Source organism: Stegodyphus dumicola, chromosome 10, assembly GCF_044657685.1.
Source record: "Stegodyphus dumicola isolate Sdum_Otavi_A_Nest chromosome 10, ASM4465768v1".
Lineage (NCBI taxonomy): Eukaryota > Metazoa > Arthropoda > Arachnida > Araneae > Eresidae > Stegodyphus > Stegodyphus dumicola.
This window is the reverse complement of record NC_140777.1, coordinates 21,582,155-21,607,983: the sequence shown is the minus strand read 5'-3', so window position 1 is coordinate 21,607,983 and position 25,829 is coordinate 21,582,155. Positions and strand designations below refer to the sequence as shown.

General features: G+C 33.9%; 2 protein-coding genes across 3 annotated transcripts in view; one reads left to right on the top strand and one right to left on the bottom strand.

Annotated features, from left to right (window-relative positions):
- The window catches only part of LOC146994912 (inositol polyphosphate-5-phosphatase A-like), a 222,044-nt gene that overhangs the window by 45,384 nt on the left and 150,831 nt on the right, over positions 1-25,829 (bottom strand). The window lies entirely within an intron of this gene.
- Positions 1-25,829, top strand: part of LOC146994913 (uncharacterized) — a 691,669-nt gene that overhangs the window by 642,346 nt on the left and 23,494 nt on the right. The gene's annotated exons all lie outside the window — the stretch shown is intronic.

Here is a 25,829-nt window from a genome sequence, read left to right as displayed (position 1 = left end):
CTAAAACAACTCTCAGCTTAGAAATTTAATTCAAAGAAAAACCTTATTTTCCAAGCTCTAGGAAAGAGTTCTTTAAAATCTTCAGAATAATCTGCTTTGCAATAATTGTCAAAACTTAATATGATGATTTCTGCCTGAGTGGCTTTTGCTTTACACGAATTCGTTCTGCAAAAAATATACTGAAAGAAAATTAATATATGTTAAGAGAGAGATTTTCTGCAAATGATTCTTTTGTACTCAGGACGCTATTTAACGTTGCTTCTGTATTCACATAACCAAAAATTTTGTAGTCTTTTTTAGTAAAACAAGCAAATAAATCTGATCACAGAGAATCTGCTAAATTCCGAATTTTAATAAGTTTGATTAATTCTACTGAACACTAAATTGTTAATCTTTGGATTATGGTAATTTGGCGATTTTTTGGCGAAAATTTGGCGACCAACCCTGTTATAGCAACCTGCTAGTTTTTTTTTCGGACGCCATTTTGTTTTCACGAAGTAAAAGCAATTTTTTTTTTAACTCCACATTTTTTTCCAACAATCTGCTAGCCGAATTACGCTTATGCTAGAACTTATGAAACAAAAATGCTTAATCATGACGAAGATTAGGTGCGAAATTAGGAGAAAGTGTAGAATCGCCATTGCTTGCCGCATTTTTAAAAAGTGTACATACACGGTATCCATGTACACGTCGACCTATTTTCACTTAAAAAAATATCCCAGAATTGCGCAAAAATGGCATTGCGCACACTCTTGACTTTATCCATGTACACTGCCAAAGTCCTAGCTAGTAACCTTTATCGCCTTATCAAAATGTCTCCAAACTACCTGTTACCATATTCCAAAGATTAGCCCACTAAATGTTTTTTTAACCTATGTGAGAATAAATAGTACTAACAAACAGCCATTAATTTTCTTGTGAACATTTCTTTATTAATATTAGTTAAAAAAAGACGGCAGATTTTTATATAATTTGATCATTATTATCATATTTTGCCAATTTTAACGAAAACAAAATTTAAGTTTTTTGTACGTATAACTAACTATAAGGGACCTCTTGAAACTATTTCTTCTTATAGTAAAGGTCTTATCTCGTTATAATAGTTACAAAATATATCGTTTATAAAAAGCGATTTGCAGTTTTCCATTTGATTATTTTTAGAAGTTTACACTATTACTGTTGAAAATTAGATTTAAATTATAACTGAAAAACTGATTTTCAGCTAAAAGGAAGGCGTGTGTTTTTACTTTAAAAATGACATAATAATAAATTAATGTTACTTTAATTTTACAGTTTTTTTTTTTTTTTTTTTACAGCATTCGCTGTATAACAGCACACGATTTTTGCTATTAACTTTTCGAGAAACTGTTGTAATAGTTCACCTCTAATTTTAAAAATAGAGAAGGTTCTATTTTTAAAATTGGTTATGTTTGGTTTACTTAAGAGCATAAGGGCTATCTGCGGATGTATATGGATGGTTTCGCGAAGAACTTTATGAGAGAAACTGGCTTGCATCCACGTTATACATGGAGAAAACTACGAACACGCCCATGCAGCCAGCCGTTTTGATCGCTAGTAGCCGTATTTATAAGATTAACCTGTACAGACCCAATTATATGCACAGAACTCAGATTCAGTTTAATTAAGGCCCAGATGAATATTTTAGTTTGGTACTTAGAAAACTTAACATAATCAGGTACAAGTTATTCCCATTACTCTTAAATTTAACTGTCTCCGCTGAAATACTTTCGCTCGAATTTCGCCGAATCTGGAATATACGTCTTAAAAATCTGTTTGTAATCAATCGAATACAATCTTTGAATGCTAGCAGTTTCCTTCAGATTTCAAATTACAAGCAACACATGCTAATTGCTATTTTTTGTACTATTTTCGAAGCACTAGCCCACGTTTAAAAAAAAAAATCACAAAGAGCTTTCCGGTGCAAAGCTCATATCATGGTTGCGCTTTGAAATAGTTTAATTACACAGCTAGCTTGATGGAAAAAAAGGATGAATTTATTTCAGTATTTATCTTAAGGAAATCTTTATGAAGAAGATGAAACATAAATAATCAAATGTCAGCTATGTATTTAAAGAATCTATGTAAATATGCTAAATTCATTTACATCTATTCAGTTACTATTTTTGAAATTTATGCTTTATTTATTAATCTCCGTTTATCTATTCAGATAGGGAAAGTTTAAAGGGCTACCAAATACAAACTGCAGATTTTACAAAATTTAATTAAACTTTTCATGTTTCGTAGAAAAACACGTTTCTTTCTATATATATATATTTTTTTTTCTGTTGGGAGAAAGTAAATATCAATTAAACTTCCTTTGAAAAGAAACATTTTTGAAAGCTTTCCTGTCATATTGAATTTTCCGAATTAAATTGTTTCCTTACTTATAGTTTCCATATATAACTTTCTATCATTTACCTAAATTCTCACAACCGGACCCTTCGACGTAATTTCACAGGAAATGCACTGCTTACTTTTATTAGATAAGGCTCTGGAGCGACGTGAAAAGTTTAAAAATTTCCTCGGTTAAATGCTCCATAAAATGCATGGAGATAAGGAATTTTGCTAATACAATTTTATGCATAATGCATTTTCTAATTTTTGCACATGTTCCTTCAATCTCCAAACGAATCTGCATTTTTAGAAGATCACTAATTTTTAGAAAAATATTTAATACAAATGATGCGATGGGATTTATATTATTAAAATCATTGGCTTATTTTGGAAAACAAAAAATGGAGTTTACTTCTAAAACGTAGAAGCCATATTGGTTAAAATAAAAGACCTTCTCTTATATAAAAGACTCCTGAATCTAATTTTATTCAAACTATCCTAGCAATAACTTGAAGAAGAAATTGTAGGTGTTCCGAAAGGAAGATAAATAATTAAATGAAAGTAAATAGTAATAGTTTAAACCAGGGGCTCTGAACCTTTTTGGCCAACCTCTTTCACTACTGCTAGACATTCTTTCCCACCTTTTTTCCAAAACTCGAAATATAAATATATATTTTATTAAATTTAGGTTATTTGTAATGCGCTGTGTAAAATGAAACGAGAAAAAGTATAGAAAATGTTGATAAATACTAAAATCTGAGTACAAACAGCTTTTTACATTCATAAACTAGAACTGATATGTAAAAGGCTGATTGCATTCCGCCCCCTAAAACTATAAAATTGCCCTTTCTTTAAAAAGTCTAAGCAGATAATTGGTGTATTTAACTCCGCCAGATCTGAGCAGTGAAAATGCTGACCATAGGTAATTCGCTTCTGGCGGACCTTAGCGAATGGCCTGGTTTCATGGGAATTTTCGTGATTTCTCCGCGTGTAACATGAATACGAGCCAGGTTACCTTAGAAAGCCATCCACGAAGGCATTCCTGCCTTTAGGCAGCTAGCACTAGCGTGCTTTATCAATAACTAATAAATCCAATCTGATCAGTAATTCTACGAAAAGTCGAATTTATTCAACTATAATCGAAGCAAAACTGCCAAAATGATAACGGGTGATAGTAATTATTTCCACATCTCACTTTCTTAACCTTGACATATGACATAGACTGTTATAATATGACTACTTATCAAAGGAACTTCAAATTAAAATTTTTTAATTTCATCCAGTTAATATCTGCTGCTATGGATTCAGAGGATGAATAATTAGCGATAAAATTTTGGTGATAAAACGATAAAAAGTTTTCTTCCAAAAATGCAGCTACCATCCAATATAGCTCTGTAAAATAGGTGTTTCAGTCACCCATTATTCGGCAGACTGGCACTGTGCTCAGTTCTTTTTGTTCCCTAAATGAAATCTCGCATTAACGAACATAATTTGAAAACATTTCAGAAATTCATAAAAGTGAAAAGAGAGAAGGTGTATTCTGATTTGTGACTGCTTTTGAAGGCATCCAAAAACTTTACCTGATAGCCAACACGCTCTTGGCCGACAGACTTGGACAACCATGTTATCAAAATTTTCGTTTTGAAGGTTTTCCTGAGGATTAAAAAGGCTTAAATTTGAAGGATAGATTTGTGAGGTTGTAATATAATAAAAATAATTTGATTTTACATAGCGTCTTATTGTAATCTTACGGTAGTTAATGGGCTCTTAAATTTTGATAAAATACTCATCATACGAAAGGGTACCTTTTCTTATGATGTGCATTTTTTCTAACATAAAACTTTTGCTTAATATAAAGAATGTACAAAAAAGTAGTTTCATTTTCACAGGCTGCTATTGTGTAGTTTATTAAGTAAAATATTAAAATCTCAAGTGTATTTCGCCGTATTAAGGGAAAAACGCTTTGTTAGAAAGGATGTAATTACATTTTTTATTAAAATATAATTATTACTGTTTTCCCCCTTTTTGCTCCTGTAATAGCCGATTCCATCTTCGAAATGTTATCAAGTAAATCTCATTTGAATTTCAAATCGGCTTCCATATTTAATTTTTATGCATTTAACCTAGAAGAGTCTTTTTGCACAAAAATATTATGTAGAACAGAAGTATTTAAGTTCCCGATGGCTTTTTCTGCCTGACAATGTACGCATTCCTCCCGCACAACCAAAGATCAGGGAAAGTTGTTCTTATTGAGGGTAAATTATAGAATTTAGGCTTCTTTAGATTTGACAAAGTACAGAAGGATCTATGAGAAGAGATACTTACGTAGAGAAATTTCATAAATTAAAAAAAACTGACCCGTATTCACATTACATGTGGAAAAACTACCTCGAAACCACGAAAACTTCTATGCAGTCAGCCTTTTTGTCGAAATTTGAACCCGGATCGTACGAGTGTTCAGCGGTTTTACTGTTCGGCCACTATTGGGTCACTTTAATCGACGATGCGTAAACAGGAAACGTGTCTCATTATCGTGCAACTGTCACTGGTTGCTAATTAATTAACTCCGTTTCAAAATTACAAGTTAAAATGAAAAGTCTATATTTTTATTTTCGTAGATGCTTTCTTTATCCTAGTCTCTATAGAGCGGTTCAAAGAGATAATACATTTTCATTAAGCGAGTCGAAAGGGTTACTGAATTTTTAATTCTTACTATTCAAAGTGGAGTTCAAAGTTATTTAGTATCTTTGTAAACTACAACGCTATTTATTGAACTAAACATTGGTGAAATTTAAATCAAGAATTATTTAATTTTATAGTTTATATATTTTGCTTTTAAAGCAAACATCAAGCGTAAAAAGCAGAGCTCTTGAATGACTGCTACTGTAGAAATTCCGAGTAACTAAAGTTTTCTAAATTTTAATTCTGTTATGCACAGATTATTGCATATAGGTATGCATATTACTGTAAAATACATATACCGGAAAATGCTAAGATTTATTAAGAAAACAGAAAATAGAATTAAAAACATATATTTAAGTTAAAAGAGAATATTCGCAAAACACTAAATATTAACTTTTGGATCACCATGAGTTGATCTCAGTACACTAGGTAGTATCAATTAAATAAAACTGCCGTCACATGGATTAACTTTATGAAGTCTTTGCTAAAACTGTTAATCCTCCTGTATTCTTCAGTAAGCAAATAACCTAACATTTTCTAACTTGATGTTAGAAAGAAAACGTTAGAAAATTTGACGTTATAAATAGAGAAGTAGGGGTTAATTAGAACACTTTGACTGAAGTTGTCAGTAGCCTTTTCAAGAAACCTTTTTGCTGTCTCTAACTAATATAATGACTACCACGTGGAAAACAGAACAAGAATGATAAAGTTGTGTTAGGATAAAAAAACTGGAGCAAAATGTACTAAGGTGTGGGAGTAATATCAGCGATGAATTTCTCATATTTGCGTTACACTTGAAAGAAGCCATGAGGATTCCATCATTACGAATATCAGAATTAAACATGTTAGGTCACACTGCACAGATTCACACCCAAATTTCTTTTGCAGATAATTTTTGATAGAAAATATCAAATTTTCAATCACGTTACGCTCATGAATTACCTAGTAGAAGAAATTGCTGAGCAATGGTAGTTCAATCCAGATTCGATTCAAGATGAACGGCCTGGCTGCGTGGGTTATCCATCATCTGCAACGTGAATAAGAGCCATCTTTCCTTAGAAATTTCTCCACAAAGTATTTTTTCCTCAAGCAGATGATCGGCCCACCAGCGGCCGAGCGGTAAAGTCGCTGAACACGGGTAGTTCAGTCCGAGGTTCGAATCCCGCGAACGGGTTGGCTGCATCGGTGTTTTCCCCATGTGTAATGTGTATACGAGCCAGTTTCCCTTAGAAAGTCCTCCACGAAGGCATCCCTCCCCTTAGGCAGATAGCCCTCGAGGCTTTGCCGTAATTAAATAATCTAATCTAACCTAACCTAACCGTAAGCAGCTGGTTCTCCCATGCTTTACCATAATCGACTAACAATAGCAACGTTCGAATGCAATGCATTTGTAAGTTTTAAAAGCATGTTTTTCTTTTTTATTATTATAAACTATTCCAAAATCAGAATAATTGGTTAGGCAGATAGCCCTTATGTGCTTTGCCATATTCTGATAAACTAAGCTACAGATAGATAAGTTTTGCTTGCTTTGTCATTTATAACGGTAAGAAAAAATGAAATTGTCGACTTTCTCAACCTCAGACTAACTCATTATTAAGAGATATCAGTAATTTAAAGCACCTGAATTAACAATATTCATCATCGTAATCTCTAGTTTGTCCTTGAGAAGTAACCGAATGCCTAAAACTTCAAAATATTAATAGTTCGTCCCAGATTTTCTATCAAGCTAAATAATCAGCAAGCTTAAGCTAATTTAATATGCACCATGATCATTGTTGTTCCACCATGATCATTGTTTAGTGAAGATTATCTACCATGATCACCATATAGTTAACATGGTTTTGTTAACCTTATGGGGATCATAAAGATGTTGACCTGTTTGCTTCTGAAAGCTCTTACAAAGGCAACCCTCCTGAAAGCAGATAAGTATACATGAGTATAATATCCCTAATCCCAGCCCCTAAGACACAGAAGAAACTCTTAGTATACTATATGTGATATGTCTAACCCCCCAGTGCATAAGACAGAGAAGAAACTCCTTGTATATATATCATTAGATTTAAGGGAAGCTGAAGTATATTTGTGTAGACGGGTTTCTAAAAACTTTATATTCTGCCTCTTTTTCAGAGCCATTTAAACTTGCGCAAGTGAGCATAAATAGTTACGAAAATTTATGTATTAGTTTGTGTATCGAATGACTTTTTGGTAAACACTATTTGGTAATATACTAGTATCTCTGATAATTTGTTTTTGGCAGAAGACTTACAAAGTAGAATTTTTTCCCCTCTCAATGCATAAACTCTTTAAGATGATCTGAGAATTTAAATGAATATTAAACAAATTTTTATTTCACATGTCAACTCAGCTGCTAGTTTTATGAAAATATCTCGCAAATGTTAGCAATTGATTAGTTCCTTTATTAAAAACACATTCCGTCAAACATTAATTGTTAGTTACTTGCTTTATTCAGAAACATTACCGTCAACATTACTGCTCAAAAACATTACAGTTCAAATTATTATCGTTCTGAAAAAAACTGTTGTTGCCAATCGTGAAAATACATTTTAAATAAAGTTAATACGTTGCGTTTACACACACTTTACGCTTACGTTAATCTCGCACATACACGTTTTTAGGCTTAGAAATTTAATTTTAGGTGGTCGAGATGAAACGGATGGTAGCCGTTACTGGAAAAAGTTATTAAAGTCCAAGAAATGGTCTGTATTAGGTGATATTTAGAATTTCGAAATGATATAATACAATCACAAATGAATGAGCGATTAGGAAGGAATACGTGTGTCGCGCCACTATCGAACTCCATGAGAGGTAAGTTTCTCTGTTACGGAATGGCAACGAGAGAGATTGTTGTTCAAAAGATGGATGATCGAACTGCGTTGTAACGATCATTTTTGAGGATGTTGCGTACTGTAAAATGAACTTATTACGCTGTGCTAAATAGTATTAAAATGCTATGTATTAAAAGATCTTTCATCTGATCTAAATTTTAACAAACCGCTCATTATTTTCTCTTAAACTCACAATGTTCACGACATTTCTGGCGCCCCCGGGTGGGCGTGTTTGTTGGAAACATGTCGGATGAAAGAATAGATAGGGTAAGTTGATTACCTTTTACTTCCGTTTTGAAGTTATTGATTATTGTTTTACTGAAGTTTAAAATACTTTTCTTGCCTAATTTTTATCTGAATATTTTAAACTTTTATGACAAAATGGAAGTGATGAAAAGAAATAAAACTGCGCAACGTTCAGCTTTTACTAAAGCATATAAAAGACTATATGAACTTTTAAATGATGATAATGTTGACGATGAAGAAGCAGAAATGTGTTTTTATTTGTTCAAGAAAAAGGCAGAAACATTAGAATTGACGCACGGTGCTTATTTAGATACTATAACTGATGATAAAGAATTCGAAACAGAATTTGAAATAACAGAGGACTATCGAGAGAAGGCTGTTAGGATACAGTTAAAATCGGAACGATTTCTCGATAATATTAAGAGTAAATTGAACGAAATCCAAAATACATCGTCAGAGAGTAGTCAGAAATTAGTTACTGATGAAAATACATGTAAAACTTTGTGCCAACGCCTACCGAAAGTAGAACTTTATAAGTTCGCAGTGATTTAAAAAATTGGCTTACGTTTTGGAATCAGTTTAAAAACATACATGAAAATAATAACTTAACGAATGCAGACAAATTCCATTATTTGATACAGTCAACAAAAATTAAATCAGAAGCTAGAGATATTGTAGAATCTTTTCCGGTGACGAACGAAAATTATCCTTTGGCTATAGAAAGCCTTACTGAGAGATATGGGCGTAAAGAACTTTTAATTGATTTTTATGTTCGAGATTTAATAAAACTTGTTTTGGATAACGCAGCGAAAAGGAAGCAGGATTCTTTGAGTAGTTTGTATAACAAACTTTCAACACAACTTAGAGCCCTGAGCAGTCTTGGTGTAACGACTGATCAGTGTGGAACAATTTTATATCCTCTTGTGGAAAGTGCTATTCCTATTCACGTATTGCGATCGTTTGAAAGACAACGAAAAATTACTGAATCTGAACGAAACATTTCGAGTCTTGATGCAATAATTGAATTTCTGTAAAGCGAAGTTCAGTCAGAAGAAAAAATAAAATTAAGCAGAGCGGATATTTTTTCTAAGTCTGATCGTAAGCACTTGGCAACTAGCCAAAATATTCCTTCCGCGTCGGATTTGATGAATCATGAAGCAATACCTTCTTGTTCGTTTTGTTTAAAAGATCATGAAACGCGTAATTGTAAAAAGGCGTTTTATATTCCGTTAGATGAAAAAATGTCTGCGGTAAAAAAGAAAGGTTTATGCAGAATATGCTTGGTTAAAGGTCACCTCAGTAACCAGTGTCGATTAAGTGTTAAGTGTCAGATTTGTTCAAAAAGGCATTTGAAATTTTTTTGTCCTAGTCTTGAATGTAATAAGTCTAGTGAAATGCATAACCAGGAAAATGATGAGAAAAAAGAGAAAACAATCGATTCTTTGCATTCGCGTGCTACGAATGAAGTTTCCCTTCAGACCCTAGTTGTGAACATAGAGGGTAAGAATAAACGGCGTAAAGTTAGATTAATGATTGATACGGGTAGCTCAAAAACTTATGTTTTAAAGTCTACTGCAGAAGAAATGGGTTTTGACTTGCAATGGGAGGAAGAATTTAGTCACTCTTTATTTGGTGGAAAGAAAACTGAAATTTATAAACATCAATGTTACAAGATTTATTTGAGTAGCCTTGATGGTAAATATTCGTGTAAATTAGATGCTGTAGACCATGATGTTATTTGTAATGATATTTCAAGCATAAGATATGGTTCTTGGATTCGCGAATTAGGAAATAAGGGAATACGCTTAACTGATACCCAAGGGAATCCAGGCCCTATTGAAGTACTGTTAGGGGCAGACGTTGCAGGGAAGTTATTTACTGGCAAACGAGAAGAACTAAGAACAGGTTTAGTGGCTATAGAAACAAAATTGGGTTGGACTTTGATGGGTAAAGTACCTCAATCCGAACATCAGCACAATGTAAATATGACTATAGTTTCTATGTTATCTCAAGAAGACCTGCCTATTTCATCGTTGTGGGACTTAGAATAATTGGGTATCCGAGATCCTGTTGAACAAAAAACTAAAGAAGAGTCAAGAAGAGCTATTATGGTTCATTTCCAAGAAACAGTTCGTCAATTAGAAAATGGTAGATACGAGGTTGATATGCCTTGGAAAACTGAGCATGCAGTCTTACCTGACAATTATGACCTATCTTTGAAAAGACTCGAATCTACTACGAAGAAGTTGGAAAAAATCGGATATCGTGAAAGGTATCATGAAGTCTTTAATGAATGGCTGCAGGAAGGAGTGATTGAAGAAGTTCCCCAAAAGGAGTTGTCTTTACCCGTTGTTCATTACCTCCCACATCATCCAGTCATTAAGGAAACGTCCTCACTATCTTCCATGAAAATTAGACCCGTTTTTGATTCTTCGGCAAAGCTTTCTAATCAGCCATCTCTAAATGATTGCTTAGAGACTGGAATTAATTTGATTGAAACTATTCCGTCTATTCTAGCAAGATTTCGCTTACATGAAATTGGTGTGATTTCAGACATCAGAAGAGCTTTTTTATAGATATCTCTAAATGAAAGAGATCGAGATTTTTTACGATTTCTTTGGTATGGTGATGATGGTAGAGTGAAGACATTTCGTCACACCCGTGTGGTATTTGGCATTACTTGTAGTCCATTTTTGCTGATGGCGGTTATTGACTATCATTTATCCAAAGAAACGTGGAAAGAAAAATATTCTGAAGAAGTTCTTAAAAAATTACAAGATAGTTTTTATGTCGATAATTGCGTAACTAGTGTACAAAATAATGACGAACTAGAAATATTCATCGAATCTGCAACTAATGTAATGAAAGAAGGAATGTTTGATCTCAGAGGATGGGAAAGTTTTGGCATCAGAAAGTAAAACATCACCGGTATTAGGACTGGTTTGGGATAAAGATTTAGATACCTTGGAAATAGACACCGAATTTTTTTAATTTGATGAAAGAGAAAAAGTAACTAAAAGGAAAATGCTTTCACTAGTTAGTCGAGTATTTGATCCCATAGGTTTCCTTGCACCTGTTATGATTCAGCCTAAGATTTTGCTGCAGGTCGCTTGGAAGAGCAAAGAATCATGGGATGATGAAGTGAATGATGAAATAAAGAAGAATTTTTTAAAATGGGGAAAAAAACTGAAATACCTCAAAAATATAAAAATTCCAAGATGGTTAGGTGTGATGAAGGAATCCAATTTAAGTATCCATACTTTTGTCGATGCCAGCAAGACAGCTTATGCGGCATGCATTTTCTTAAGAAGTGAATCCAGTATGGGTTCAGTGACTGTTCAATTACTTCAAGCCAAATCACGAATAACTCCAACGAAGACTATTACTATACCACGACTTGAACTAATGGCTGCTACCATAGGTGCTAGGCTGTTTAGTTCTGTGAAGCAAGCTCTAAAACTTCCCAACATCAAGACGTACTTTTGGACAGATTCTTCCACAGTTCTTGTGTGGATAACTCGTCGAGAACAGTGGTCGGTATTCCTTACAAACAGAATAAGTGAAATTAGAAAATTGACAATTTCGGAAGATTGGTTCCATATTTCAACTGACCAGAATCCAGCAGACTTTTTGTCAAGAGGTTGTGGACCTAGGCAACTTCAGAAACGCAAGTGGTAGCAAGGGCCAGCCTGGTTGAAGAATCCGAAGGAGCAGTGGCCAAAGTCAGCTGTAAATATTAACGAAAAAGAAGTAGAGATAGAGAAACGAAAGTCAGTCATCTCTGCTAGTAACACAGAGCTAGAGTCAATTCCATTACAGTTAGCCAGAAGATTCTCTAGATTTTCAAAGATGATTAGGGTTATGGCTTGGATACTGCGTTTTCAACCAAAGGCCCAAGGACTTAAGAAAATGTAAGGAACTTCAAAATGAAGAATTGTTAAATGCACAAAGGACTATTTTCCGTGTAATACAAAAGGAATGTTACTCCAATGAAGAAACACGAAAAAATTTGAAAGGTCTAATATTTGAAGATGAAGAAGGAATTTTACGATTGAAGTCCAGATTGATAAATGAGGAAGAATCGAAAGATTTTATTTCTCCAATAATTCTACCATCGAAACATCTGGCAGTGAGAAGATTTATAGCCCAACAACATATTGCTAACAAGCATGCTGGGACATTAACTCTACTGACTATTTTACGGGAAAGATTTTGGATAGTGAAAGGGAAAAGAACTGTCCGGAGTGTTATCAAAGAATGCTTAACATGTAAAAGGCAAAAGGTAAAACATCTTGAGGTACCTTTTCCGCCTCTTCCAAAAGACCGAACAGAAGTAGCAGCAGTTTTTCAAGTATCAGGTGTAGATATAGCTGGACCTCTGTTGACTAAATCTAAACAAAAGGTGTGGATAGTACTTTTTACTTGCGCCGTATTTAGAGCTGTCCATCTTGAGCTAATACCTTCACTGAGTACCAACGACTTCATCCAAGCTATGCGTAGGTTTATAGCCAGAAGAGGACGAATTTCTGTGATGTATTCAGACAATGGTACTAATTTTACAGGACTAAATAATGCTCTGAAACAATTAGATTGGACTACAATTGAAAGTGAATTTAGAGTCAACGAAATTCGTTGGAAGTTTAACCCACCCTCCTCTCCATGGTGGGGAGGCTTCTGGGAACGCTTGATTGGGATTTTGAAAGATCTTTTGAGAAAAAATCTTGGACGCTCCTGTTTGTCTTACGAGGAATTGCAGACTCTCGTCTGTGAAAGCGAATCGATCATGAACAGCAGATCCGAGGAACAAGATCTGAAGACCTTGACCCCCTCAATGTTTCTTCAGGACATTCCATTAAATGATGTTCCTGATTTGGATCAAATTGAAAAGACTAATATTGTTTTGAGATGGAGACATATTCAAAAGGTTCGTGAAAATCTAAAACGAAGGTTTAAAAGGGAGTATCTGGGTTTCCTTCGTTCTTCAGTTAACAAAAGAGAAGATAAAATAAATGTAGGTGACATAGTGTTAATTGGTACAGATGATAAAAAAAGGCTCCATTGGCTGCTAGGGAGAGTACTGGAACTCTTTCCAGGAAAAGATGGAATCATCAGACTTGTGAAACTGCGAACTGAAAAGGGAAACATATTAAGACCAATCCAACGACTGTTATCCTTTGGAATTGACCCCAAATTACGAGCAAGTCGTATCGGAACCTCAGAAGGTTCCGGAAGTGGTAGCTGAAAATCCTGAGCTTAATACTGACTCTAATGAAACTGTTCGCGTGTCTCGCTCAGGACGAAAAATAAAACCAGTTAAAAGACTGGATTTATAAACTTCTAAACACTTTTGAACTTTCTGTGTTTGAACTCTAAAATATTGATTTCAATTTGCATTCTACTATTTTGAAATATTTCTATTATTATTATGCACGTTATTGTTATCTCAAAATTGTATGTATGTATTATCATTATTTTACTGTTTTGAGTTTGTATCCCCAAACTCAAGGTGGGGAGAATGTCGCGCCACTGTCGAACTCCATGAGAGGTAAGTTTCTCTGTTACGGAATGGCAACGAGAGAGATTGTTGTTCAGAAAAGATGGATGATCGAACTGCGTTGTAACGATCATTTTTGAGGATGTTGCGTACTGTAAAATGAACTTATTACACTGTGCTAAATAGTATTAAAATGCTATATATTAAAAGATCTTTCATCTGATCTAAATTTTAACAAACCGCTCATTATTTTCTCTTAAACTCACAATGTTCACGACAACGTGGGTATTCAACTATCTGGGGACTACTGATTTGATATTTTCATTTTTCTTTCAAAACAGTCTAGTATAATAATTGCATTGTACAGTTTTATGCAAAAATAAAATTATTTTATAAAGTATTACCTCTAAGTATCAAGTATTACCTCTAGGTTAGGGAGCTTAAATTAATCATTAAACTTAATGCTGGTTTCTAAAATTTTAAGTTTATTTAGTATATATTACTATAAGAACTAAAGAAAACTTATTGAATTAAGGATCTTTGTAAAAAAAAAAAAAAAAAAAAAGCACGCTTAAATATTTGCATTCCACTTCCATCTTCTGCTCTGTGAGGTCCTAACATCCAAATAACTGTGGCGTCATGGGAAAGACACTCTGCAAGGCAAATAGAAAAACATACATGTAGGTGTTTTTTTTTTTTTTTTTTTTTTTTGGTTAGGGCGCAGCCCGGTCTACCTTGCAAAACAAAGTTTGCCCTATGACCCTGTACGGGCTACGCCAGTACAAAAATCACCACACAACTATACAAACACAAGAATCACACAATGCCAGTGGCTTCTTTATTGTTGTTAATAATCTTCATGATTTTATGCTCTATTTCTCTTGCCTTAAGTAAACAATTTTTCATAAAATGTATGTTCGCTCCATCTGGTTAACTTACATTCTGTAATAAAGCGGACATTGTCTCCTACTTTTGTACATACTTTACATAAATCGTTATCTTGAACATGGAATCTTTTCAGATAAAAGGCAAATCTCCCATGTCCTGTAATTAACTGATTCAAGTCAAATATTCATATTTTCCTTAGGAACCAAAATCTTCATGAACGTATTGTTTTTAGCAGAGTTTCCCATTGAGTCCGCCATTTATCTACAATGTTATACTGCATAATGTTAATGCATCTTCTCCTGTAGGTGTAATTTCTCAAGCAGGTAAACTTGAACCTATCCCATAGTTTTAACTCACGCTCATAGGAAAGTATGTTTTTTTATAATTTCTTGTTGCGTCAGAAATTATCGACGGAAAATGATGAAATAACGGATTATGTCGCAAGTTCATCACTTTTCTTTCCAAACGGGCAAATATCGGCAATAAGCCAAAGTCGGACATCGCAATATTCGATAAATTTTCTTCAACTAAAATTTCTGAAAAACTAACATGGTATTTTCTGCTAGTAGATAAAGAAACAAAAACAGAATCAATAGATTTATAATTGCAAAATTCTACAGTTGAGAAAAATGGTCGACAACAAAAGAATCTAAAAGAGGGATTTGTCTTCACAGGCCCATTTTACCAGCGGTCTCTGATTTTCCATAATCCACAGTTTTCTCCTGTCGTCTTAATCTTGTTGATCAAATTCTGAGATAAAAAAGAGCAGTTTCATCTCGCAACTTCAAGGTCCTGCGCTTCAGTGCTTTATTCTAAATCACGTGAAACGTTCAACCACTCGTGGATTTTGGCATTTCCCTTTCTCTCCCAAGCAACTACCCCCTTCTTCCACACAATCCCTTTTCTATATACAGTCTTTATTTCAGTTTTATTATTTTATTCATTTTTATCTCCGCAGATGTCTCGTTTCGTGGGGCTATGGGTATTATTATGAAGGGATACTTTTAAATTTCTAGTCATGTTCGGACATTGTTTTTCTTTTTACTGCATTTAAGATTTTGGATTGTAGTTTAGGAAAATCCTTTTGATGACTTTTAAGCTCTCATTTTTTTTAAAGGGTTTTTGTGTCGTATATTTTCTTTTACCGTTTCATTTGAATGACTAAGGAAAATCAGGTTATAAATCTAATATGTATCGCAAGTTGCGCGTTCGAGACATGGAAACACAAATTAAATTTCCTCAATCTTCCCAGTAGAACGGGGGATACAAAACTATTCCCCCCTTTTTTTACAGGGTTTGTATTGACGCTGAAGACTATACCCGATATGCTAATACAAACCAGCATATGGCTGCATCGTTATCGGTGTAAAAGTCGAGTCTTCTTTCAAGACCCAAAACATATACGGGAAGACGAGGAAGTCAAAGAAACATTTTGCTAATTCCTAGTTTTAGATTATAGAATTCTGAAATAATCTACTTCAAAAAGCCACGCTGTTTTAACTATAATAAAAGCTAACTGAAATTTTCAAAAAAAAAAAGTTTTGATCTTAATTTAAATACTTAAAAACGTCCTCTTTACAGTTCATGGCTTTCCATTAGTAATTAGAAATCCACCTCTTTTCGCAGTATAGGCTGTACCAATGTCTGAGCGGTTTAAACCACTGAGTGCTGGTAGTTCGACCTAGTGGTCTATTCCAGGCGAACGAGCTGGCTGCAGGGTTAGTTTTAAGGGATTTTCTTATGTATAATGTGAATATGAGTCGAAAGTTCTCCATGGCACTCTTCTTAGGCAGACAACCCTCATGTGCTTTGCACAATTCAAATAATCTAACCTTTCACAATAACAGGAAAGAGAAATAACTCATATTTCAAATAAATAATTTAACAACCTGATAATAATAATTATCAGCTAACTAAAACTGAAAAATTCTGTTGAAAACAAAATAATTCCAAGTAAAATTAAGCCACAGTAGAAGCAATTTTTTTCTTTAAATGCAGAAGATGAGTTTAATTTATTTGACTATAGCGACCCACCAGCGGCTGAGCGGTAGTTTCGCTGAACACTAGTAGTTAGGCCCCAGGGATTCGAATCCCGGAGAACGGGTTACCTGCATGGAAGCATTATACATGACAAAAACAATTTTGCAAGGTGTATAGAGCCATTTTCCCTTAGTAAGTCCTCCACGGAGGTACCTACTAACGGCCTAGCGGTAAAGTCGCTGAACACTGGTAGTTCGGTCCAAGGATGGAATCCCGCAAACGGGCTCGCTGCATGGGCGTTTTTGTAGTTTTCCCCATGTGTAAGGTGTATGATTTGTCGTACACCTTGCACATGGTACATGGAACTTTCTAGAAGAAAGTTTCTTTTAGAAAGTTCCCACGAAGGCATCCCTCTCCTTAGGCAGATAGCTGTCGCGTGATTTTACCGTAATCAGATAGCTGTCGCGTGATTTTACCGTAATCAGATAGACCAAACCTATTTGACTGTGGCAAAGCACGCATTATCTGTGTAGGGAAACGGATGCCATCGTGAAGGACTTTTTGAGGCAGATTGTCTAGTATTTAAATGCAGTCTGGAATTTGGATGCGCGTCCAATTACCAGTGTTCAGCGATTTACCACTCCACCGCTTGTGAGAAAATTTAGAAGTTACATCTTGAAAAAAGAAAAAATGGTCGCAGATCAATAATAAAACCTGAAAGATTTATTAGTTTTTCCTTTTGGGCGTAAATCAGTATATTCTAAATGCAAATCTTCAAATTTCTCACAGCTGAACTTGAGTCCGAAAAATCATATAGGCTGCAGAATCTATGAATTCTTCTGGAATTCAGATGCAGTATAGCATCCTTAACAACTGAATTACGAAATTTCTTAAAGAAAGGAAACAGTTTGAACAAGTTCAGAATATATACAATTCATACAGCCACCTTATTGGGAAAGGCTTTTACGGATCTTTGAAATTAAGTTCTCCAACATAGCTATCTGGCAAAGCAGTAAGAGTTCCATTTGAAGTTTTTGGCTTAGAAATAAGTGTTTTGTTGGCGAACAGGCTGGCTACACGGTCTATCGTGGTCCACCTCATACGTACTATGAAGCCAGTTTTCCTTCGAAAGACCTCCACGGTGGCATCCAGCACGAGAACAGATACTCTAACGTATTTTGCCTTAATCAGTTAACCAGCCAACCGAACTTGCAAGGATTTGAAACTAACTTTTACACCGCTTATCATTGATTGCACATCAATATTTAGCCAAGATCATCCGAATAACTCATAATGTATATTTATTATCCGAATATTACTTAAGTTATATTAGCTTACTATATTATTATTATAAGAACATATTATCCGAATACACTTCGGATAATAAGCCTTGTACAGATAATAATCATAAAAAAGTTTAGAAAAAGAAACTCCGGAAACTGAAAGGAATAGTTTTACATAATTGGCTAAGTTTTTCTTTTTCTTTTTTTTTTTTTTTTTTTAAGATTTCTCCGCATTCAGCTGTTCGCTAACGGAATTTCACTTGCATCCGGCTTAAGTCTGCCCGTGCTGTCAGCGACGAAACTTGTAGAACATTGTTTCATGAAACCCGAAACAAGATTTCATCAGTTACTTAAAATTAGAAAACAAGAAGTTCTGTAAAATGCATACTTATGACTAGTAATGTAAAATGCATACTTATGGAGTCATACTTATGACTTTACTTTTGATTTGGTTTACTTAATTACGTCAAAGCACTCGAGAGCTATCTGCCTAACTTTAAGAATGCATACTGAGGGCTTTATAAGGGAAACTATCTCGTTTACATGTTACATAGGGAGAAAACAACGAAAATGCTCCTGTAGCCAGTCCGTTCGCCGAGTTTCGAACTCCAGATCGAGCTACCAATATTCAGCGATTTACCGCTCGGCCGCTGGCGGGCCTACTTGAACTAATGAATATATATAAATTGAATGCTCGAGTTATTACACGTTTTGATACTAGAAATATCAAACACATTTTTCAGATATGTACATTAACAACAAAAACTGCTGTGATATCGCCTGAATTATGCGTAGAAGAATGGGCTTTAAAATGCAATCCATTCGTGTGAACGCATCTTAAAGCCAAGCAAAACAAAAGGTGACCCTGAAGTTGCATGTTAATTATTTGAATTCATCTTCTTGATAGAATCACGGTAGCACTAAAGGTTACATGTGACTATATCAGACTAATAAATAAATAAATAAAAATCAGCGATCGAATTCCACATATTGTAGCTTTTTTTAAATAATCCTATTATATCATTTTTATTTTGTACTGTAAGAAATGCAAAAGCAATTTAATTAAATTATCTCCCTTGTTTGGTAAATTCTATTTACGATTTTTATTTTCTTTACATACATATATATAATATATATGTAAAGATATAAACATTATGTAAATATTTATAAAATATTATATGTATATTATAATGAAACAGAAAAAAAGCATTTTTATAAATATGCATTATCAGAATATCCCAAATTAAATAAAAAAATTTTATAATTTGAATTATTTTAAATTCATTTCCATGAAATTAATAAACGTTAAGTCATCTTTAAAAATATATAGAAGTAATATATTTATCCTTGAGAACTGCTAAATGAACTTCTTAAAGCGCTTCTAAAAACTATTTGCTTTTGTGCCAAGTTGTTAAATCAGATATCATTTGAATTTCAAAAGAGAAATAAATAAATATTGAAAATTTTTACATTAAAAAAGTTTGTTCCCTATTTTTAAGAGAAAAAAAAAAAAAAAAAAAAAAAAAAAAAGAAGAAGAAGAAAAGTTTTACAGAAAACTCCTGCGGTTTATGTAGCAAATTTTCTTGGCTAATTTATTGAAAGAAAAGTAATTTAATTACTAAAACTCAACGTAATAAATTTCTGCTCTGACGTATAAACTGTAGCTTTACATCAGCTTGTATTTTACAAGCTGATGCTTGTAAAATACAAGCAGCATGTAAAATATCAGCTTGTATTTTACAAGCTGAAGATATAGCTGTTATGCTACCCCTCAAGAGAAGTAGCCAGATCAAGTTCGAAAAATTAAATGGATTATTTTTTATTTTAAATGGATTTTTCTTTTTATTCCGAGGTGAGTGTATAACGTAGGCGAAGGCCATTTGCAAAGAATAAGGACACATTACTATGTTATTGACACGCGTATGCTTCTCCATCAATGTAACGCGCTGAAAAAGTTTATTTTTCGATAAAGTACTTTATTGCGTCATTAAACATGTACATTTTCCTACGGTGTAAAAGTAACAAAAGAAAGTTTTGGTATGTTTAATTATGACAAAGTACGCGAGGGCTATCTGCCTAAGGGAAGGGATGCCTTCGTCGAGGACTTTCTAAGGGAACTGGCTCGTATGCTTGTTACACACGAACGAAACCACGAAAACTCCCACACAGCCAGTCCGTTTGCCTGGAATCGGAGCCGAGAAAAAATTTTTAAGTTTTCAAAACAAATAAATTTAGCATTAGGTTACTACTGCAAAGTTGTTATTACAGTTGCTAAATTACTACTACACTTACTGCTACAGTGTGAGTAAAAATTCTTTTTATATTGAGAGTAGGAAGATGATTTATGAATACTATGCCTAAAGAATTCTTGTTTAAAAATTAATTTAGAATTAAAAGGAAAATGAAATAGTTAAAATTAAATTGAGGTTTGATGAAAGTACCTTTTTTCTTTTTAAGGGAAAAAATTTGAGAGAAACGAAAATTTCTTTTCAACTGTACATGCGTTCTTTAACTTCTTCATTTTCACAGAAACAGTTGTTTTCCGCATGTGTAACGTGAATATGAGTCATGTTCCCTTAGAAAGTCTTCCACGAAGGCATCCCTCAACTTAGGCAAATAACCATCATATGCTTTAACATATTAAAATAACCTAACCTACAGCAAAAATAGTACATTAAAATTAGCGCTCATTTGGCATAAATAAAAAATAATCGTTTGTTGTTCGATAGATAAAGACAAAGTACGGGTTGGTTATGTTGAAGCTGATAACAGAAGGGATGCCTTTGAGGAGAATTGTCAATGAGAAACTCGCTCGTTGTCGTATTACATATGGGAAAATCGCCAAACAGCCAATCCTTTCTCTGAAATTCGCCCTTAGGCAGGGTTATTTTTGTCTAGCAAAGCGCACGAAGAATATTTGCTAAGGGATGTCTCCGTGGAAGTCTTTTTTAGTTTTAGCCAAACCTGGTTCGTTCAACCCGGAAGGCAGGTCCGTTCCCCTGGAGTTCAACCGTGGAGGTAAGTCTTACTTCCTACCTCCATGAGTTCACCAGGGTCGAATTCCTTGTATTTAGCGTTCTTAAAAACCAAACATATTTTTAACTATTATAACATTCCTGATTATACCATAATGGAAACAAAAACCTTGCCTCTGATGATAGTGAAGAATTTCCTAAAATAAAGTCAAACTAATTAAATGTAATTCTTCTTACGTTTATCTTTTCCATACTATGACTTCCATTGGTCCTCGAAAGTTTGTTAACGTAATAATACACATGGAATATGGTTTGCATTTATTCAGTTAAGGCAAATAACACGAGGTCTATCTTCCTAAGGGGAGGCGGGAGGACTAAGGGAAACTGGCTCCTACGTTACACATGGAGAAAGCCACGGCAATGCTCATGCACACAACCTGTTTGTCGGGATTAAAACCACAGACCGAACTACCTGTGTTCAGCAACTTTACTGTTGGGCCACTGGTGGGACCATTTTGAATACAGAAAATTCTTGATTTAATTTAAATGGATGTAAAAAAGGGAAAAAATGGAGTAATTTTTGTGAATTCAGCTAGCGTAATTTCAGGAAAATATTTAATACTTTTAATTAGATATTTAATGATTAACTTGCATTTCTGTTTAAATCAATCAGATTTAAAAGTAGAAAAACATATTCTTAAAAACTGGTTTTAAAATAGCTTGGTTTTTTATTCAGTAACGGAAATATTAAATTTGAAAGTTAAATACCTTATGTTTACTGAATGGCAACACGCCAGTGTGTTACCATTCAGTAAAGCATAAGATGCCATTCACGTATTTTGTTTCAGGCATGTCAACATACCAACGCGTGGAGATAACTATTCTAGTTGAGATACTAGCAACACAATGCTACCAAATCAAATGCAGATATTTTTCCGAAAACTAGGTTTAAATTCACAAAAATCCGTTTTAAAAATTTTTGATTCATAATATTCAATAACCGATACACAAAAATTTGTGTCAAGTCTTTATAACTAACTAAAAGGAAAAATTAGGAAAAAGTATTGAAAATTAGTGTGCAAGGAACATTTTAAATCTTTAATTAAAATAATAATTTGTTTTAAAAATTTTTTATTTAAAATAAATTGAAATTTTGATCATATTGTAACATCAGTTTATAAAATATATGTATATGTGTCAAATTTCTTGTTGAAAACACAAAAACTTAAAAAACTCATTTTTAAGTCCACCGTCCCTTTAAAATTGAATCTGCCTGTTATTGATTAGTAATATAAGCAATTTGAAGGCAATCAACGCAGCAATTTATTTATTTTTATTTAAATCTAGGATAACGGCTCCGCTCAGAGAGTTCGTACGAGGTTGTGTGGTAGTTGGAATAAAAGGATAAACTTTAAAATAAAAAAAGTAAAATAAACAGATAAAAAGGTTTCAGATTTTAAATTACATCCACAGGGGCGTTTTTTTTAAACGCTTTGTGTGTTACCTTTATGTATAAAATATGTTCTACGTACTCAAACTATAAAACTTAGTTCAATAGCAAATTAATTTATTTCATTTTAGAGCATATCTTTAGAATTTCCAATACACAGTCTCGCGCGCTGGAGATAAAAATTTTTTCTTTTCCCCTCACAGTGTTGCCATTGCTCGCTTTGAAATCATTTAGTTTTTTAATCAAAAATTCCTTGAAGTGTTACAAAATATGAAATCGATAATAAAACAAAATTTCAAATTCAAATTAGGGCTTCCACGTGCCTATATTTATAGAAGATTACGTTATTCAAATTTTAATGATACCGTTGTTTTATCAGAATGCGAGAAACATACATACATTTATGCAGATTCTTCATTATTTAATTTCTTTAAAAATAAGACAGGGTGATAATATAGGGTGGCAACGATTTGAAAAAGTGATACAGCATTTTAAAGTTTTCAACGCAAAATGCTAAAACGAAATTGATAGTCCTTCAGGGCAAATTGTCCCTTTGGACTAATAAGAGGTAATTTTTTTTTTTATTGAAACATATTCAATCTACTTATAATACTTGCAATACTTATCTACTTACAATACTTTTACTTTTTTGTGTTTGTTATAAACAACATTTATCATTTTGTTTTCCGAGATATATACGTAAAAATGTTTCGACTTTCCTATTTGAGAGCGGCCCACCAGCGGCCGAGCGGTAACGTCGCTGAACACTGGTACTTCGGTCCGAGGTTCGAATCTCGCGAACGGGCTGGCTACATAGGCGTTTTCGTGGTTTTCCCCATGTGTAACGTGTATACGAGCCAGTTTCCCTTAGAAAGTCCTCGACGAAGGCATCCCTCCCTTAAGGCAGATAGCCCTCGAATGCTTTGCCATAATCTAATAAAACCAAACCAAACCAAACTAAACCTATTCGAGAGCTAGCTACGTATAGCTGACCGTGACAAAAAGGAGTCTTTTGAGTGTTTTAAAGTGAAATGGCTTTGAAGTTAATGCCGCAAAGTTTTAAAGTTTGTCCTTGTGCTTTGTTAATTAAAACATTATTGGCTAATTTGATTGGAAATTGCAGTTTTAAATTAGAATGGCAGCTCAGATATCAGTGGTATTCTGGGCATAAATACTATGTATCCTTTCCAGTCATAAGTTCGGCTTCGATGATATTATTCGATAGCTGTTTGGCGACCATCCATGTTCCATTACATAGTTTGGGTGAGTTGAGATTTCTGAGCAGTATCTTCGGAGACCAGTTTTCAGTCGGAGGCAGTGCAATGGCAAAGAGTTTAAAGATTGTGTAGGGAAGTTAACACTTTCTTCAACGTTTACCATCCTGTCAATCGATTTACATATTCTCTCTTTACCGGAATTTTCTTTTGAATATTAAAGTTAATATTGTCAATAATATTATTATTAGTTGCCAAAATTTCCGTTTGAAATAGTCACTCCGCATTGGTATAGTTGCGAACAATGTTTGGATAAATTGGGTCGATGAGTTCTTTTCCAGTAGTGGCTACGTAACAGAAATCGCTGTTGAGTTCAATGAGGCTGGTCGTCTGGAATGCTTCATTTGTTAGGTTGTACTGTTTACTTGACCTTGTCCGCGCTTCTCGTATTTTTCATGGCTGGCTTGCGTTCGTAGTCTTTTACTATAAGGTTGTGTAGCAATTCTTGATTCTTCAGTTCATTCATTTCGTTCTTCTTCGGTTTCTGTGCTTCTCACGGTGCTCATTCGCCTTCGTTGGGAACGTAAACGTGATTCGCGCTCTTCGCTGTTCTTTATGTTTTTGGCTTTTTGCTTCAGAACTGGCAAGTCCGCCTGCTCTTTTATGTTTCGGCATTGTATAAAATATAAATCTTTTTTTTAATTAAGAAATACACTAAGTACACTTTATTTTCGATTTATGTTCCGTTACTGTATCACTTTGAATACTTACACATCACTGTTTGTTTTTATTCACTGATAAGAAAGTGATGTTTGAACCCCGACGGTTTAAATGTACCGTAAGGTATTTTTCATTCTTTTAAGCATAACATTTTTCTTAAAATCTATATTTTTGTAGTGCAAGAGCTTAGACTTTTATAAAACAAATTCATAATCAAAATCGCTCTTGTTAGTTATCGAAAAATAACCAAGACGTGATTTTTGCGTAAATGTCACTAAACTATACAGATTGCTATTATCCATCACACTATGAATGTTTCTTTCATGCGAAAGTGTCCCTTTTTCGATTTCTATGGAACTGTCGTGTGTCGAAATACTATCAGAATCTTGTCAAGCGAGCTTCTGAATGTAAACAAAGAACACCCCATCTGGTGACCCAAGCTTCAAAGCAGTGCTTCACTTTTAGCGCGGGTTGGCCCCTCCTCTCTTTCCTACCTCCAAGGCAGAGGATGGGGGGGAAGCAATTTTCGGGAGTATGATTCACCACCTGACGTTGCATATAAGGAAGAAAAGTTGTTTATTTAGTTTTGGCTTTGGTACAGGGAAAACATGCGTGTTCATTAAAAACAAAGGATTAAAAAAAAAAGCACTAAAAGCAAAAAATAAGCACTAAAAACAAAAAAAAATAAGGGCTTTAAAGAAAAAGTAAGCACCTATAAGGGCCTTTATATTTTATTTTCAAATATAAGGACTTATAAGCACTTGTAAGGACCGCTACGAACCCTGTTCATAGCACATTTTGCAACTGCTCAGCCCCATTTTCACAGGAATGTACGAGAGCAGAAAAGTGTGTTCCAACAACCCTGCATCAGGAATTCTTAAACGTATACTGGTGTGCTGCTTTTGAAAGTTTTGTAATTTTCTGATTGAATTGTATAAAGCGTAAGTGCGAAGAAAATAATGCTTAATCACAGAGCTAAAAAGATAAAAAAAGGGGGTTAGTAGGAGGGAGTGCAACAGCAGACAGGCAGACTGCGAACCTGAAAACCTTAGCAAACCGTTTTGGGCGAGCCTTAATATTCTGTCGAATATAATTTCAGACTTTTTAGTTTTCATTTATTTATTTATATTTTTTCAAAGGAAGGTAGTTTTCATTGTACTGTGGATCTTTTTTTTTTTGTACCGAAAATAAAAGACCCTTTTGCTTGGATCGAGTTTACTATAAAATCAAAGCTAACTTAAATTTGGAATTTTTACCTGATTTTATACTTGACACTGACGTTTCTTTTGACATTAAAAAATAATTCACTAATTTACAAATCGCAGAATTACTTAGCTCATGAGTATATCGACTATTTCAGAGGTGAGGTAAGAATAAACCAATAAAATTTATTGAAATGCATCTCGGTTTCAGATTTAAGTTTTTAAGTAATTAATTTTACTCACTGCTTAAAAATTAAGAAAATGTAATTTATTAATTACCTACGATGAGTTTTCAGTAAGTTTCATTTGAATTAGCAGCATGAGCTTTTACACAAGTTGTTCTTCTACGAAAGTAAAATATCGGACAATAAATAAATGCTTTTACTTATTTATTTTTTCTTTGTTGTAAATTCTTCTTTAAGGATGTTTGTTACCTTGGTGGAAAATATCAGCATGTCTACTTTTTAAAGATCAGAATTCAAAGGAACCAGAT